This window comes from Schistocerca gregaria, chromosome X (assembly GCF_023897955.1).
Source record: "Schistocerca gregaria isolate iqSchGreg1 chromosome X, iqSchGreg1.2, whole genome shotgun sequence".
In the NCBI taxonomy this organism is placed as follows: Eukaryota; Metazoa; Arthropoda; class Insecta; order Orthoptera; family Acrididae; genus Schistocerca; species Schistocerca gregaria.
The window spans coordinates 34,517,068-34,533,284 of NC_064931.1; the positions used below are offsets into that span (position 1 = coordinate 34,517,068).

Consider the following 16,217-nt stretch of genomic DNA (forward strand, 5'->3'; position numbering starts at 1 on the left):
TGCAGTATAAATCATTTTGTGAGCGTGCGTCACGGCACGACAAGTTTTGAACCAGAGTTGGCCGTCTCCCTCCACTGAGAGCGCCCCACGGCGGCCGTCACACTGCTTCGAACAACGGGCTGTAGAAGCTTTTGTAACGCACGGATTACAAAACCTTTTCGTCCCAACACTCTAGACACATATACATTTCAAAAACTGCAATAAAAATCGAATTTTCGATCATTTTGAATGTGAACCTGACCTTAAACTGTAGGTCACCTTTCCCCGGTTGGAGAGTTGGGGTAGATTAGCGGCACGCAAGTCGCACACGTGGCATAGTATTGAAAGACTTGCACCCGGCTGTTGAACCAGACCAAACTGTCGCTCCGGCACGCGGTTGCAGTTCAACTCAGAGACAAAATTCCGTACTGATCACAAGAGTGACTTCGCAGTCCGATTTAAGGTTACAGTTTTCGTGTCCCGTCGATCACATTTATGACAGGCTACTGTGATGTGGAACATGTCAGTAGACACACACACACACACATTATCTGCTCAGAAATTCGTCTAGCCAGTATAAAGAGTTGTTAAGCAAAATTCATTTCAATTCTTTCTTAAAACTGTTTTCATAGAAATATTTTTATAGCTGGAAGCCTTGCTCTGTTATATGCAACAGTAAGCTTACGTTGTTGATAGTGTTAGTAGTTAATCTCTCCATATTTAGAAATAGTTCCTTACTTGAAGATCGTGTATAGACTTAATAAATTGTCCTTACAGCACGTTTCAGAGTAATGACTACTTTGTGTGTATGTGTGGAATTGCCCCAGAAAATTATTTCATGTGACATGAGTAAATGGAAGTGAGCAAATTAAACCAAATTTTTGATGGTTTCAAGATCACCAGCAATTAAAAAATGGTTCAAATGGCTCTGAGCACTATGGGACTTAACTTCTCAGGTCCTCAGTCTCCTAGAACTAAGAAATACTTAAACCTAACTAACCTAAGGACATCACAGACATCAATGCCTGAGGTAGGATTCGAACCTGCGACCGTAGTGGTCGCGCGGTTCCAGACTGTAGCGCCTAGAACCGCTCGGCCACCTCGGCCGGCTCTTGGTCTCCCTCTACGATTTTTATCCGCCACAATTTCCTCCAGTACTAGCTGGTGATTCCTTTATTTCTCAGAATGTGTCCTATCAACCGATCCCTTCTTCTAATCAGGTTGTGCCACATACATCTTTTCACCCTATTTATTTTCAGTACCTCCCCATTAGTTACATGATTTACCACTCTAATATTCAGCATTCTTCTGAAGCACCGCATTTAAACAGCTTCAATTGTCTTCCTTTCTAAGTTGTTTATCGTCCATCTTTCACTTCCATACATGGCTGCACTCCAGACAAATCTATACTCGATTTTAACAAATTCTCTTCCTCAGAAATGCTTTCCTTACCATTGCCAGACTACATTTTATATCCCCTCTGCTTCGACAATCATCAATTATTTTGCTGCCCAAATAGCAAAACTCATCTACTACTTCAAATTTCTCATTTCCTAATCTAATTTCTTCAATATCACCTGGCTTAATTCTACTACAATCACCTGGCTGAATTCGACTACATTCTATTATTCCATTATTCCGTGTTTTTGTTGATGTTCATCTTATATCCTCTCGCCTTGCATGTTCCCACATTTCTCCGGAATTGAAACTGATCTTCCACAAGGTCGACTTCTTCCAGTTTTTCCATTCTTCTGTAAAGAATTCGTGATAGTATTTTGCAACAGTGATTTATTAAACTCATATTTTGGTAATTTACACATGTGTCAGCACTTGCTTTCTTTGGAAATGGAATTGTTATATTCTTCTTGTAGTTTGAGAGTATTTCGCCTGTCTCACAAATCTTGCTCACCAGATGAAAGTTTTGTCGTGGCTGTGTCTCCCGTGACTACCTGTAGCTCGAACCGAATATTATCTACTCCCGGGGTGTTGTCTCAACTTAGGTCTTGTAGTGCTCGGTCAAATTTTTCACGCAGTACCATACCTCCCATCTTATCTTCATCGAAGTCCTCTTCCATTTCCATAATATTGCCCTCAAGTACATCTCCGTGCTATAGACCCTCAATATACTCTTCCCACATTTTGCTTTCCCTTCTTTGCTTAGGACTGGTTTTCCATCTGAGATGATATTCACACAGGGGTTCTTTTTTCTCCAAAGGTCCCTTTAATTTTCCTTTAGGCGGCACATATATTTCCCCTAGTTATATAAGCTACTAAATCCTTACCTTTGTCCTCTAGCCATACCTGCTTAATAAAGAACAACATTCCATATTTCCATATAATATGACATCAGTTGCAAAATTGTGCTTGTTCTTTCCATTTTGTATGTTCATCCTTCAGGCTTAACCAAGGTACCTTTAATACACTGTTGGTGTCAAGTTTCATAGTTTTCATTGAGAAACAGCTGTTAATGACAGAGGTATTTATCTAGAAGTATAACAAAATTTTGAGTTTATACTTTTTCCCAAACTGGTACTTTGCAGATTCCTTCAAAATGTGTAAGTTGTGACATCATTAACTACATTTCACTAGTTCATGTATTCTGTTATGGCTAATTAGACATCGTCTTCTGAGAACCCATTAAAACTTACTGAATATTAACTTTATGTACCATATTTTCACATGCAAAATGTGTCTATAAAGGTGCTACTGTTTTATGCGATTCTGATGGGGAGAAATGAGGTTAGTGTTGAAAAATATTTCCGTTTCATATTTTTACTCAGACGCCTTCAAACAATTAACATTGAAAACATCACTAACAGTGATGCAACAATGTTTCAAAAGTCTCTAAAAAAACTATTCGATATTTCCCACTGGCGATCTGAAAAGTAATAACTGTAATGTGCTGTTATGTTTTAAGGCTTTCAGTATGCTGCAAACAGTCCTTCGTACAGTATAGATACGAAAGTAAATGTAGGATTGGCTATCTGCATTAATTCATCTTTCAGTTTGCTGTATTCAATACAAAGCTACTTAACCTGTTTGAAACATACTGGTCGGTGAACTCTTGATATCACAACGCTTAGTGATACAATGCCATATATCCCTTATAATCCAGAACAAAATAAACAAATATGACTTCATTACATTATCTCGAAGTTCTGTCATCTGTATATTGTATTAATGATTACTGCAGGAGACTACACTTAAATTACGGATGCAGATAAGATGTCCACGTTCGTCTATTCTGAAATACTGAAGCAGCCATGTTTCCGTACTCTTCGTTCAGTCTGCTGTATCCTGCTTTCTATTGCTGGTGTGTGAGGCTCTTCACATCTCGCTTCAGGTAACACGTCATACTTATTGTTCAATTCGACATCTAATGAACTCTGCAGATCGTCATGTCTTCACTCTTTACCTAATACCAATTCCTCACGTCGTATTTCATTCCCCTAGTTCTTAACTGTTGCAGTCCAACTTCCACGTGTTCAAATTCTGACTAAAGGACACAGAAACTTCTCCTCTTTGCAGCGATTTTTCTGACTCTGCTGTAAATTTTATATGTCTATTGAGTGGCCTCATATGGTACACCATTTTTGTATCTTATTGTATTCGCCAATACGAATTCAGAATTTACAGTCCCCAAGTAAAAATGCAACGGTAACTAATCTATGGGATGATCCACATTTATCACCTATGAGAGTACAGCGTTGAAGAAATACATGGCGGTACAAATAAAAGTGGCCCAGAGAACGGAGTTCCAGGAACAAAGGAACACAGCACAGTCAATGAAATTCAGTTCTAACTCTGGTTACATATATAATAAAGAACAGTCCTAAGCAAAGAAGAGAATGCAAAAGGTGGAAGGAGTATATGGAGGGCCTATACTAGGGAGATGTACTTGAGGGCAATATTATAGAAATGGAAGAGGACGTAGATGAAGATGAGATGGGAGGAATGATAATGCACGAAAAATTTGACAAAGTACTAAAAGACCTAAGTTGAGACAAGACCCCGGGAGTAAACAGTATTCGGTTCGAGTTACTGGTAGCCTCGGGAGAACCAGCCACGACAAAACCAAGATGTATGAGACAGGCGAAATGCTGTCAGACTACAGGAAGGAACAAGAGAATTAACTTTCAGAAACTCTCCTCGGGCAAATAACATTTATACTTCCGCAGTGAATGTTTCCAGAGTACTGTCGATAGACTCCTCTATAAGAAAGGTATTAGAAGAGATACTATCAACTATCGATGTGTTTCACTGCCAACAGTCTTCTCATATGTTTTGTAAATGGTAACTTACTTAGAAACAGTTGCTCAGATTTGCAAATATGAGCTCACGAATCAATCACAACTGTGATTTTAAAAGGTCCTCTCCACTGAATGTACCATCTACTATTTCACCTATCGTGTATTAAGGTATGTGAATAATAAAAGTTCATATATCAGGTGCGAACAATAGGCGGGTCACTTTATGTCTAGCTGCTAGGAAGAAAGGGCTTATGTTAGACAGCTCATACATATTTAAAGAACCACAGCAATTCTTCCGGTATATAAATGAACGACCAGATGTTTAAAGTGACCACCATTCATCTCTTGGCACTTTTGGACCCCTGTCATCAAGTTGCTGATGGTGGATCGAAGCTAGACGGCTGGAATTGCTGCAGTCTCATCTGAAATGTTCTGTTGCAGGTAAAACCCTCACAGCCTTAGACTTGAGGGCTCTCCACACAAAGTAATCCCACATTGACCGACCAGGTGACCTAGATGGCCAGCTAGGGCCGCGACCAGACTGTAAGCCCTACTGGAGTATTCGTCCGCGTGATCGACGTGATACTCTGGTTTCCTGCGACAGGCGTTGGCTTGATTTGGTAGGACTCTGATGAACTGCGGCCACATTTTGTGGTGAGCGGGTGCGTTTAGAATGTTTTTTTGACTTGTTCAAAATAGATCCTGTTTGACGCCATTTTCGGACTAAGTGTTGCATGGCACTTTTTGCTGGCACTTTGACACCATTAAACGTTTCAGCAAATGACTAACGACGCCGTTTTCACAACTTTGTTATCAAGTAACCTTCCACAACGAACACCCGCTGCTCCCCTGTGAGTACCATCGTCCCCTTTGCACTGCTCCACTCACACTGACACAGCCCGCACCACGGTCGGAAGCGCTGTGGATCACGCGGCTGGCGTTCACATGGTATACGCATCACGTGGTACGGTTATATGCACACATTCACGTCCAATCGTATCCACTCGTGCGGGCCACTTATTTGCCCCACTCTTTAGTAGCGTTAAAGAATTTATAAAGTTTAAATTAACTTGAAGTAAAGGCGAACAGAAATACTTTTCCGAGGTTTATATCGGTAAGCGGTTAAGCTTCAGATAATTACTTACTGCCAGATTCAAACTGGACCGGTACTCTGACCTGAGACTTTTGCCGGCAAGTGCTCTACCGTGTGAAATATTCCAGGACGTCTCACGACTCGCTCGCACAGCTTCATCACCAGTCCCTCTCTCGTACCGCAGAAACTTCATAGACGTTCTCCTACATAGCCTGCGGAACTGGAACTCCTGCTAAAAATATATGGAGAACTGGATTAGTCAGAGTCTAGGAGACTGTTTCAGCGCAGAATGAAAGTTTAGACAGGTAATTACGTCAGAAAAAATAAAACATTAAAAGTTAGTCCAATCATCAGTACCAATTCCTTAATATACATCCTACCAAAGTGTTGCCTTCAGTCGCTAATAATGGAATATACAGTACAGGAGTACTTATAAACGTCAGTAAAATTCTTACAGGTAAAAATTCTACGCGGAAACTATTGCTTGTAATAGAGAAAATATCTTCAGACCATTAAAACAAGCAACAAATTATCTCTTCAAGAGTAGAGAAATCACGCTAGACAACTAGCAGACATCTTGAAAAAACGCAGAAAACCGTGTCATCAATTTATGCATCATTGTAAGGAGTCTTTAGAGGATGTACATGGCGTGGCGTTTGAATGCCTAGAGTACGGTATTTACCCGAGTTTGCAGCGATAATGAAATTTGAGGAGGCAACGTTCAATTACAATTAGCAGGCGGCAAAATGAATGTAGATAATTGTGAAAATGTTTTAGACAGTGATATAACACTTGCAATTTGGATATGGGTTGGAATAGGAAAATTTCCGAATGAGCATTACAATACTTCCCCATGAAACAAGGACATTAGTGGATAGTGGTATTAAAAAATACGTACTTGAGATTAACTACAGCGTAGACTGAGTCCTGGAATAATTCGGCAAAAGCCTAGAGTCCTTAACGATTATGCTCCAGTACGAATAAAAAGAAATTTGGCTTTAGTATTTTAAAAATTAATGAAGAACTTTTTCGACGGCTGAACGCTGTAACTGTAGTTGTCAGGTACACAATGGGCGTCTTTGGAAGAACCAACGACGTTTTCCAGAGACACTTACTACATAACGTACTAATGTAGTTCAGCCCCCGAAAACGAAAGATGCTGATGGAAATTCATACCAGTAAGCATGTAATCCATGGAGCTTGCATCAGTCTCGTAACAAAGAAGGAACAACCCATTATTAAATCTGTACGATATAACGTAGATAACATTGTGGAAGGGTATTATTTTTCTTATAAATCTGCAGTGCCCTAAGCTATCTTGCTTCTTTTTTTTTTTTTAAAAAAAAAAGTGTATGTCCATAGAGCCGGAGCTCTTACTCGGAATGAGCCAGATCTCCAGCGGTTTATCGCTGACTCAGGCCCTGAAGTTGTGTAGTATCCAACAGTTGGAGAGGCCAGTTGTGTCGACTGGTCTGAAACAAAGGTGCAGCGGAGTGTGTGGAATCAAATTGTGGACACCAGTGCGGCAACTGCGACTCACAGCGCTGACATGCGCCCACACAGGCGAGTTTGCGTGCACGGGCGATGACGGCTGGGAGGCCAGGTAGCCTATCTATGGACCGTGGATTCCTGGGTAAGCGGCCAGCGGTGGAAGAAAATTAGCCAGCAGGTGGCCAGCCGTTTATAAGGCGCCAAGTAAGCAGCGTTCGGATTTACTAAGGACAGCTGACTTACAGCTGGTGAAGACAGCGTCTTGTACTGGAAGCTTGTTGATCCATTTCTAGTCGAAGACTGGTGTACGCCTCCCCTTGTAGCTGACTTCTGACAGTGACGGATAATGCCTGTCGAAAATGGGCAGTAGGTTGGTTGGTTGGCTGATTTGCGAGAGGGGACCAAACAGCGAGGTCATCGATCCCACCGAGTTAGGGAAGGAGGCGGAAGGAAGTCGGCTGTGCCGTTTCAAAGCAACCATCCCGGCATTTGCCTGAAGTGATTTAGGAAAATCACGGAAAACCCAAATCAGGATGACCGGGCGTGTGTTTGATTCGTCGTCCTCCCGAATGCGAATCCAGTGTGATAACCACTGTGCCATCTCTCTCGGTAAATGGACAGTAATTATGCGAACGCGGTTTCTTTCTGAAACGGTGTGACTACTTTCTCGTAACTCAAGTCAGAACCGAGACGCAAGACGAAGCTGTTGTGCAACCATGGCATCACTGCCTCAGCCTTTCCTTTGTGTCATTAGTATCATAGCCCTCTCTGTGTTTGTCGGTGTAGCACGTTCGCCTTTGAGGACCGGTTCCTGTGATATCAACATAATCCGCTTACAGCGTCTTACGCAGAAACAACTAGCCGACCCCTGTATAATGATTTCTTGCGTAAGCCTGATATGACGTCTCCTACTAAGTCCCTCATCGGATTTTTTCACTGGGAGAGGCGGATTTGTGGCGTAAGTTGGCTCCATACAATCAGAATTAGTGATCACGTTACATGGACACTAATTTAGCTGAAGACTTCCCCGAATTCTAGTAATCAGCTTCATTTTTCTCTATGTAGTTATGAAACTCCAGACGGTCTTTGTTAGTCAGTTACTAAAGATTTTTCTCGTTTTGAATTCTACAGTTTCACCAGGCGCTCATATCACGTTCTGAATATTTAATAATTCAGCAAGTGATTTTTCTTTTATGGTAATAACGTTATAGATTCTACCTTCCATCAAAGTTCCCAATTAAGAGACAATTATACCTGCCTATCAGCTTGAATACTATTCAAAATCTTTCTCATAAACTTTCTTTCCCTTTTTACTAACTGTCAGATTTTAATTATATTTGTAGCGTATGTAGTTTATAATCTCCACAGTCATAACATAGTAGCCACAGGAGAGCATATTCATTTGAATTAACAATGTAAGAATTGACATGTTTTCACAATAAATAAAATATTCCGGACTATTATGCCGTGATCGAATGGATTTACATTAAAATCCAACTTTCGTCCCCACTGAGAACATTTTCGATGAGGATCGTAGCTTCTTTGAGTGTCCGATTGACGCCTTGGCTCGCTGCTGGCTGCAGCAAAATTCCTTTCAGGCTTGCACCCGCGCAGTGGCGTGATGTCACATGATATGAATACCCGAGTGCAGTTGACCGTTCTCGATTGCTGTCACCCGCTGCTGCTATCATCGCATGGTGGAAGGCTAGTACGCATTTTCTTCAACACCGGGATCCAGTTGTCATTCAGTTCCACGCCCTTCGCCTTCGTACAGAAATTCCTGAAGTGTTTAACAATCTCTATGGCCTCTCTGCACAGCCTTTCATGAAATCAGCTTGTGGGTGCCAATACATGAGTACTACCAAAATGAATGTGGTCGTCTCCCGGCTGCAAAGCATGTTCCGCAACAGCTGATATGTCAGTCTCTCCCCTTCTACAACTAATCTTCTCGTCGTCTACAGGGTGAAAAGTATTTAAACCGACAAACTCTGGGAGATTGTAGGGGACATTAAGACAAATATTTTCCCTAATGTCATGGCCGTGCGGTTCTAGGCGCTACAGTCTGGAACCGAGCGACCGCTACGGTGGCAGGTTCGAATACTGCCTCGGGCATGGATGTGTGTGATGTCCTTAGGTTAGTTAGGTTTAATTAGTTCTAAGTTCTAGGCGACCGATGACCTCATAAGTTAAGTCGCATAGTGCTCAGAGGCATTTGAACAATTTGAATCTAATGTCATTTTTTTCCTATGAGAAGTATTTACACCTGCAGAGGAAGATTTATCTGGTAGCAAATTAATTAAACCAAGAAACACTTTTCAATTTTTTTATCACCAAGAGATAACATATTAACACAACCCAGTTTCAGTTACAGTAGATTTTCAAAAATGCCTCCATTGACACGTAAACAAAGTTACACCGTCGGATCATGTTCTGTCTGACACGCGCAAAACCCCAGGATCACAAATTATCCTCCTATCACAGCCTCTGAACGTGGCCAACGCATTTGTGAGCATAAGGGGGTGTTACCCGCTATCTATAAAACGCAAGATATATAATATTTATGGACTAGAGAGGCAATCGGTATCACACATGGATGTTGTGAACTGCAGACACTCTTCACAGTGGTCCTACGTCATGGAAACTGTACAACAACAATTGACTAATTTCTTTGCACTTTTAGTCGAATATCTGTGTCCTTATAAGTCCTATGTGAAGTGTGTTACTTTTTTTGTGATTCCCTAGCAGTGTTGTCATTTCAAAATTGTACTGCACATGGTACCACTTGTGCTGTGAGTACGGATCTAAACACAGTCTCACCTCCATAGCCAATTACAGATAGTTGAAGTAAGTCGTAGCTGGAGATCTAATATTATGTCTTTTTATTAGCATTATGTGCGTAAAACACAAATGATTGTGTAATATGCATTCAGGGATAGGTAGCGAGTACACTTGCGATGTCACAAGTGGTGCAGCAGGTGTTACCTACTGAAAGCGCGCACAGTGTATTGCTTCTGTTTCATGTTGCGAGCAGGCTGGACGAGGGAAGGTCAAATGCGCCGATTACTAGTAACAAAGAATACGGGAGTGACTTATGGCTGTCCTGTGTAGTGCCGAGAATTAATCTACGTCCGCCATCAGACATTTCCAGTTACATCTGCGGAGCAATATTTCACGTAATTTGTTCCGCGCACTACAATGCCACAGAATCATCGAGAGTGAGACGGAAGAATCGTTTCACATGAAGCTGCCAGGTTAATTTTCAGACTAAATCTAATGGTCCTGTGTTCGGTTAACAATCGGTAAAAAGATTTTTACTGCTACTGAATCGAGTGCACGTGCCTCTTTATTTCTCTACGCAGCAGTTGTTTACTCTTTATTCTCACATTGTTTTGTGAAAAAGTGAATATCATCTGTGTGTTTAAATGTCTTGACTACTGTTTACTAATTTATTGTAGGTGTGAGTAATTTTTAGTGAAGTTTCTTTGCTTTATCTGACATTTTGTTTCATCTTTATGGAGCCATCAATGCTACTATCGTGTGATTCAGTATAAATTTTGCTTCTGTTACGTAGTGTACTTGAATAGTCAGCGGAGTCACAGCCATGGATTTGGGTACACGCGCCGGCAGCAGTAGCATCTGCAGTATCTATTTCTACACAAAACTTAATAGTTTTTTACTGTTTTGGCTAAAATGGTCCAAATGGCTCTGAGCACTATGCGACTTAACTTCTGAGGTCATCAGTCGCCTAGAACTTAGAACTAATTATACCTAACTAACCTAAGGACATCACACACATCCATGCCCGAGGCAGAATTCGAACCTGCGACCGTAGCGGTCTCTCGGTTCCAGACTGTAGCGTCTACAACAGCACCGCCACTCCGGCCGGCTTTTCTGTTTTCCGTCACGTGCTTTTGTGAAGACGTGCATAATATTTGTGTATTGAATTGTGTTGACTAATGTCGATTAACTTACTCTGAATGTTAGTGTATTTTTCCAGCGTTACTGTCACGGAAGCGGATTTTGCAGTGTAGTAATAAGCGGAAGCAACGTACCAGCAGTACTTACATAGCATCTAGGGACTGCTTTGGTTGGTTTTCCTTGTTGCTTAGATGAACACAGACGAAAGACGGATAGGGAGTGCGCCTGTAATGTAAAGATGCAAAAGGAAGTCTCCACTTTCCGGAAACAGTTGTAACCTGTTTTGACCACAGTCGATAGGCTTCAGGCTGCTGCCCTGTGCTGAGTCACTGATACTGCGTTCTCTGGTATCACACCCCCTTCCGCTTTGTTCGTCCTGGCCAGTTGATGAGCGATGGTTGAGTTGGTAACCTCTACGCGCGAGGTGAAAGCGGGTATTGGTCGGACGGATGTCCCCTAAAAACAGGTTGGAACTACACTCGCTGCTGAAAGTACATCTGAGCCATCACGGAACGTCTCGTGTGCTGGTGTGGGGACAGATTTTCATGAAAGGTCCAGACAAGTGCCGTGGGTGCGTTTCCTGGTCATTGAGAGCTCCAGTGTTAGATGACAGAGCCTTTTACGAAAATAACGAGCAATTAGTCAACGAAGACCAACGTTCACTCTGTTTGCTTGCCCCGTGTCTCGTCTGAGATGTGGGCTGAGTCCACTAGGTGCAACTACACTCCTGGAAATTGAAATAAGAACACCGTGAATTCATTGTCCCAGAAAGGGGAAACTTTATTGACACATTCCTGGGATCAGATACATCACATGATCACACTGACAGAACCACAGGCACATAGACACAGGCAACAGAGCATGCACAATGTCGGCACTAGTACAGTGTATATCCACCTTTCGCAGCAATGCAGGCTGCTATTCTCCCATGGAGACGATCGTAGAGATGCTGGATGTAGTCCTGTGGAACGGCTTGCCATGCCATTTCCACCTGGCGCCTCAGTTGGACCAGCGTTCGTGCTGGACGTGCAGACCGCGTGAGACGACGCTTCATCCAGTCCCAAACATGCTCAATGGGGGACAGATCCGGAGATCTTGCTGGCCAGGGTAGTTGACTTACACCTTCTAGAGCACGTTGGGTGGCACGGGATGCATGCAGACGTGCATTGTCCTGTTGGAACAGCAAGTTCCCTTGCCGGTCTAGGAATGGTAGAACGATGGGTTCGTTGACGGTTTGGATGTACCGTGCACTATTCAGTGTCCTCTCGACGATCACCAGAGGTGTACGGCCAGTGTAGGAGATCGCTCCCCACATCATGATTCCGGGTGTTGGCCGTGTGTGCCTCGGTCGTATGCAGTCCTGATTGTGGCGCTCACCTGCACGGCGCCAAACACGCATACGACATCATTGGCACCAAGGCAGAAGCGACTCTCATCGCTGAAGACGACACGTCTCCATTCGTCCCTCCATTCACGCCTGTCGCGACACCACTGGAGGCGGGCTGCACGATGTTGGGGCGTGAGCGGAAGACGGCCTAACGGTGTGCGGGACCGTAGCCCAGCTTCATGGAGACGGTTGCGAATGGTCCTCGCCGATACCCCAGGAGCAACAGTGTCCCTAATTTGCTGGGAAGTGGCGGTGCGGTCCCCTACGGCACTGCGTAGGATCCTACGGTCTTGGCGTGCATCCGTGCGTCGCTGAGGTCCGGTCCCAGGTCGACGGGCACGTGCACCTTCCGCCGACCACTGGCGACAACATCGATGTACTGTGGAGACCTCACGCCCCACGTGTTGAGCAATTCGGCGGTACGTCCACCCGGCCTCCCGCATGCCCACTATACGCCCTCGCTCAAAGTACGTCAACTGCACATTCGGTTCACGTCCACGCTGTCGCGGCATGCTACCAGTGTTAAAGACTGCGATGGAACTCCGTATGTCACGGCAAACTGGCTGACACTGACGGCGGCGGTGCACAAATGCTGCGCAGCTAGCGCCATTCGACGGCCAACACCACGGTTCCTGGTGTTTCCGCTGTGCCGTGCGTGTGATCATTGCTTGTACAGCCCTCTCGCAGTGTCCGGAGCAAGTATGGTGGGTCTGACACACCGGTGTCAATGTGTTCTTTTTTCCATTTCCAGGAGTGTAGATTCGAATCGTGGCTCATATCACCTGCCTGGGTTCAAAGGCCGTTGTCAGTTCTGACAGGCGGCTAGCTCCTTTTGTGAAGGCTCACTTGCAGGTCGGAGGAAGAGCAAGCGTTCTCAGAATCTATAGCAGTTTTCTGGTTTCCTTGTGGATTTCTCAGCTTTTGCTATCTCGTGGTGAACTGAAGGAGCCACACACAGGATGTGGCTTCTACAGAACCAGAACACTTATTTTAAGCGTACATTGTGTACGCAGTGATTTAAAGTGGAATGACCTCATAAACCTAATCACAGGAAAGGCAGATCTTAGACTGAGAGCTGGTTGGAAGAATCCTCAAAAAGTGTAGTCCACCCATAGATGAGGTGGCTTACAAAATCCATTGCAAGCAGTAGCTGAATATTATTCTTCAGTCTCGGATCCGAACCAGATAGGATTGATTGAGGAAATAGAGAAGATTGAAAGAAGAGCACCACGTTCGGTCACAGGTTCATGTAATAAGCGCGAATGCGTCACGGAGATTGTCATACAATTCCATTGACAGACGTTGCAAGAGTTGACTAGTGCTTCACAGCGGGTCTTACTGTTGCTCCAATGCATGTCCGCGAACAGTCTATGAAAGTGAAATCAGAGAGACACAAATGGTTAGCAACAGTCGTTCTCGGGTATCATTTGTGACTCTAAATGAAAGTGGTGAACTGAAAGTAAGTAGTACACATTGTATGAAAGCATGGTCTCGCGGCGCTATGAATTAATAAAATCTTCTCGGGCTTCGAACCGCTCCAGGCGGGCAAAATCCCACGAGCTTTCGATCGAGCTCTTCTCGGCCATTGTCAATAGGTAAATGATTGCCGTATCACCGTGGTCTCGCCGTTATATAGCTACGCTGCTGGCTGTGACGTCACTGGTGCTCATTACCTCGCCAACTGTGACAATATTTTCGTCCCGCGTCCATCGCGCCCACTTCAACCTTGCGATGGCTGGGTCCCAGGCTGTGCTGAGCTGCAAACCACCGTCCGTGTTGGTGTTTTGCGGTACGGTATATTTATTTCTACCGCTTCTTTTATGACGCTATCCAAAAATACCTTCATGCTCATAACGATATATGTTTCTTTGAACAGAATTCGGTGTCGATTTTATAAAGCTTGTTCTGCCACGACTGATTTTTAAGGATACTGTACGCGTAAACACCTCCGGCGTTGCTCCACAATACGTATTGTTTGGCCGACTTAGTAGCAGCCACCCTGACATCGTATTCCGTACACTCCAGGTGTTCTAAGCCCTAGATTGTCCCTCACAGGCTTCATGGTTGTCGCATTTTCGCTGGACGTGAACACTGATGAGATGATATGTCTCTCTAGTAACCGGCTAATCTTCCCGACGCTGTTCCACAGAAAGTCAAAAACGCAAGTTTCTTGTGGTCTCCTTCGGTGGTGTTTTCCCAGCGTGTCTCACTAGAAATAACTTGTGATACTTGACGGTGATTGTAGCCGCTTTCCCGGAAGACTATCCGGGGGTAGCTTACTATTAGTGGCAGATTTTCAGCGTCCGAGACAACCTTAGCACGGCGGACGAGAGTATCCAGAACGCCACGTTTTTGTGCTAGATAGTGATGGGTAAGAGCACGCAGATACCGACTCTCTTGAGTAGGTTTCCTGTACACACTACGGCCGAGGTGTCCATTGGTTTTCTGGCGAACGAGGATGTCAGGGAAGGCTAATGCACCGTCTGTCTGTACTTCCATCATAAACCTAACATGGTCGTGAATGTCGTTCAGGTGTTCCCATAATTCTCCCAGTTTTTCACCTCCGTGAGGCCAGATGATAAAAATGTCGTCAACGTGACGATAAAAGCAACTTGGCTTATATGGCGCAATGTCAAATTTCTACATAAAAAGTTTATCCATGGATGAAAGTAACGGACTTCCCATCGCCAAGCCGTTCAGCTGGTCGAAATACTGGCCGCCATGTAGGAAATATGATGTCAACGTGTGGTTAAACAACCCCTCAATTGAACTGTCGAATAACTGGGAGAGAAGATCTATGCAGCCTTTGACACCAATATGCGTAAATAAGGAGAGGACATCAAAATTGGCCATTATATCGCCTTGCTCAAAACGCAGATGTTTAATTCGTATGATAAGATCGTCAGTGTTCTCGATGTGATGCACACAGCGACCCATATGCTGCATAAAGGGGCTGACCAGATGTTTTGCCAGTTTGTAAGTTGGTGATCCAGTAGTGTTCACAATAGGGCGAAGAGGTGAAACCGTTTTGTGAATCTTTGGTAGTCCATAAAGCGTAGGTGGTCTCGGCGCCAGAGGAAGGAGATTCTTAGTAACTGCTCTTCCAATGATGACTGTTTTAGGAGGTCTGATGTCTTCCTCATTATTCCCGTGGCAGTTCCCGGTAGGTATCCTCCTCGAGTATCAGCTGAATTGTGGAGTCGTAGTCAACCTTGAGCGTCATTCACGACCACATTAGCTTTTCTGTGGAAACAGAGATAGATAGTGCATTATGCTTGACGCCGTAGTTCGCCGGAAAACCAATGGACACCTCAGGCACAGTGTGTACAGGAAACCTACAAACACTCGTAGGTATCTGCTCGCTCTTAGCCACCACCATCCGGCACGAAAAAGTGCCGTTCTGAATACTCTCGTCCACCGTACTAAAGTCGTCTCAGACGCTGAAAATCTGCCACTAGAATTAAGCCACCTCCGGAAAGTCTTTCGGGAAAGCGGCTACAATCACCGCCAGATACCACGGATTATTTCTACTGAGACACGCTGGAAAAACACCACCGAAGAAAACAAGAAACTTACGTTTTTGCCTTTCTGTGGCACAGCGTCGGGAAAGATTAGCCAGCACCTGAAGAGACACAACATCTGATCAGTGTTCAGGCGCCCAGCAAAAACACAACCACGAGGCCTGTAAGGGGCAATCTAGGGCTTATAACACCTGGAGTGTAGAAAGTATGTCACTGAAGCTGGTACTATGTCAACCAAGCAGTACGCACTACGGGGCAATGCCAGACGGAAACGAGAGGTGCTTACGCCTACGCTATCCTGAAAAATCAACCGTGACAGAACACGCTTTAGAAAATCTACACCGACTTCTATTCGACGAAACATTTGTCATTATGAGGACGAAGGTATTTTAGGATAGTGTTATAAAAGAAGCGCTAGAAATGAAAATAGCTGGAAACACCATCAACAAGGACGGCGGTCTGCAGCACAGCAGAGTCTGGGAACTACACATGGCGAGGTTGCAGCGAGAGCGAAACATTGCCATTGTTGGCGAGGAAAGGAGCACCAGTGACGTCACAGCCAGCAGAGCGGCTTTGTA

The 16,217-nt window shown here is 44.1% G+C and overlaps 1 protein-coding gene across 1 annotated transcript in view; it reads left to right on the plus strand.

Moving 5' to 3' along the window:
• Positions 1 to 16,217, plus strand: part of LOC126298156 (histone-lysine N-methyltransferase 2D-like) — a 989,658-nt gene that overhangs the window by 156,465 nt on the left and 816,976 nt on the right. The gene's annotated exons all lie outside the window — the stretch shown is intronic.